The 3,099-nt window shown below is 41.9% G+C and overlaps 1 non-coding gene across 1 annotated transcript; it reads left to right on the top strand.

The window, feature by feature from the left end:
* The first annotated feature begins 210 nt into the window (after positions 1-210).
* Positions 211-283, top strand: Trnap-ugg (transfer RNA proline (anticodon UGG)). The gene has a single exon. It is a non-coding gene; the product is annotated as a tRNA-Pro (tRNA).
* Positions 284-3,099: the final 2,816 nt, after the last annotated feature.

The raw sequence follows: 3,099 nt of genomic DNA, 5'->3' as shown, positions 1-3,099 counted from the left end.
ACGCTGCTTCCTACTACTGAAGTCTTCAAATAGCTAGCAGTACAATTTTCACATCACCCATTAGCATCAGTTTAGGACATGGCGTGCACTCGTCCCCCTTAAGAGATAGTCACGCCCCTGGAGACAATCGAAGTGTCTTTCTGATCCCTTTTGATGCGCAGTGGCGTGGCAGTTGCCTCATGATCTTTTTTAGTTTTGTGTAACTTTAACGCCTCCTTAGCTCAGGGGCAGAGCACTGGTCTTGGAAAACCAGGGGTCGTGAGTTCGATTCTCACAGGGGGCACACTTCAATATTATTTTAGCAGTAGTTCCTAACCTATGGGTAACTACCCACATGTGGGTAATTTGGATAATTTGAGTGGGTAATGAAGGCTGAGAATAAAGGCATTCATATTGGTATGGGTGCAAGAAAAAAACGTAGAGAATAACAGACGCTTCTCATACGGGACACGTGGCTGCCGGTGAGCGCGGCGGTGAGTCACCGAGACAGAGAGGACAGAGGGGGGGAGGTGCGCCAGCTGGCCAGAGTGCGGTTCTGTTCTCCGTCACCTTTGTAGATTGTTGTACCTTTCCTGTGCTTTTTCTGTTGCATTGCAGCCGCACATAGACAGTGCCGTGCCGTGAGAAAACTGCCTGAGGCTGTGATTGCCGGAATGAGGGATATTGCGTCCCTGTACTGTGCCGTATCATGAAGTAATCTTTAAAGTGCCCGGTTTCGCAAAGTACATGCTTTGGCGTCGTCCTTGTCTGTCCTGTTCTGGGCCTGATTGCGTCACGTTATCCACCACCCCGCTAGGCACAGCCACATCGGACTCACAAACACAGGTGTTTGTGGCTGCCGGGCGTCCTGACAGCGCGGCACAAGAATGTATTCAGGGATAACCCAACTGTAAATTATAGGAAACTGAGGCTTTGAAATTTATATTAGAATATTAAAAAAAAAAAAAATGAGTTGGCAACTTCGCCTGAGATACCCGACACGGCTAGCGGTGACCGACTCTCAATAGAGGGATCCTTTTCAACGGTTTACCAGCGTTTGTTCATCATAGATATATACTACTGTACTTACACTTGATGATATGATAACACGAACTTGAAGAAGTCAGTAAACGCATAATGTAATGAAAAAGATTGGGAACCATTGTTTTTAATTTAAAGACTCCGATGTGGTACAGTGGTTCCACGAGGCTTGGTGGCCGAGAGGTTCGAATCCTAGCCACGGTCTTAAATTAGGAATGGCATCCACTCGAATTAAAGGTTAGCAAATGTTGAAACCTTCATTCGTTAGTACGTACTGTCTTTGGCCTGAAATATGGAAAGCCTGACGTGACCACAGCGGTAAATAAGTTCAAGATTACGAGATGATTTTGGAGAAACTCGTATTCCGTCTTGCATTTCTCAGTGAATCATCTCCATCTAAATGTTTACTTCCAATATACTGTTTGTAAGGGATGGGAATTCTGTGTTGTCTAAAGAGGAACTTCTGACCTTTAATGGCTCTGAAATAACAATGTAATCTGGAGAGAGAGAGAGAGAGAGAGAGAGAGAGAGAGAGAGAGAGAGAGAGAGAGAGAGAGAGAGAGAGAGAGAGAGAGAGAGAGATGACAGAAACGAACAGATAGACAGACAGACTAGGAGAAACTAAGAGACAGACAGACAGACAACAGACAGAGACCAACAGATAAACATACATAGACAAACAGATAGACAGAGAAGAACAGATAGACAGAGACGAAAGAATACACAACAAGATAGACAGACAGACAGAAACACAGACAAACACAGACAAAAATGAAGACAGACGCAGACAGACGGAACACCAAAAAATAAGAAAGAAAGAAATTGAAGTAGCTTTTTCAATTCCCAGAACACGTTCCCCACAGAAAGAGAAGAAAACGGAAGGAAGCGGACCCGTAACTGACACGAGAGCTTCAGTATTTATGAAGAAGTGAATAGTTAAAAAGCGGTTATTGTTGAAAGTCTTATTGAAGATGCAATATAAAAAGAATCCTGTGTGTGGCGAGGGGGTTTCCCGCTTGCTGCCTGAACTGCTGCTAATGACTCGGTTGCCTTCAGGATACAATGAACACTGTCGGGGATGAAATGATGGAATGGGAGTGGCGGTGTGTGCTACAGTTTACAAAGGTTAATGTAGGAATGGTAGCAACGATTTTGCCTCAGTGAATAATATTTGTGAAACAGGAATTTATTTGTACTTCATGTGTTTCTATGATAAGAGTTTAGTTCTAGGTTTTTTTTCAGGCAGGATCCGGGATGTATTGTGTAACAGTAGCAGTAGTGAAGCGAGAATTTCATTTATATAATGTTTTTAGTTTGATGGTGACATCGACGTTGAAAAATAACACTTTTGAAGCAGGAATCGCTATGTATTTCGCATCAAGCTATCTATATTTTGAATTTACGAAAGCAGAAATTTAAATGCACACTGAATCTTATAATGTTTAGAGGTGGCTGTAGAAAAAAAGAAGAATGATTGCATGAATGATTTGCGATTAAGGAAATATGCGCCAAAAAAGCAGTAAAGAACTAAAAAAGGGAAAAGTGTCCAGGCTAAGAACGAGACAGAAATCAAATACTAAGGACCTGGTCGGAGAAAAACCAAAGCAGGAAACAATCCGTGGTGGTGCAAACGTGTGAAAAATAAGTGGCAGTTGACAGGTGGACGAAGCACTGAGGAAAATAACGAAGGAAAACATTTGGAGTGAAGTCTCTTTTGTATTATTCTGAACTCCATGAAAGTGTTGGCAGGGTTTCTGAGTCTATTGGAGGGTGGGAAAGCGCCTGGCCATGTGTTCAGGTGTTCAGGTGAGAAAACTGTGAAACCTGAAGGAATGTGTGGAAGAAAAGAATAATTTTTACTTCTCAGACAATCCTCTCAAATAATTTTCAAACGATTAACAGTCTTACTCTATTATCTTTCCTAGTTTTGACTGACTATAGTGAAATTTATAGCTCTTTCAAGAGAATTTTTGTGATTTTAGTGATGTTATCAAAGAAACGGCATTATTAATCGCAGAAACTAACAAATATTCCGTTAATTACGTAAGTGGCATTTGAAAATAAACTTCATGGGAGAGC

The sequence above is a fragment of the Scylla paramamosain genome, unplaced genomic scaffold, assembly GCF_035594125.1.
Source record: "Scylla paramamosain isolate STU-SP2022 unplaced genomic scaffold, ASM3559412v1 Contig15, whole genome shotgun sequence".
NCBI classification, from domain to species: Eukaryota; Metazoa; Arthropoda; class Malacostraca; order Decapoda; family Portunidae; genus Scylla; species Scylla paramamosain.
Note: the sequence above shows the minus strand (reverse complement) of the source record. Positions and strands in the feature narration are given on the sequence as shown.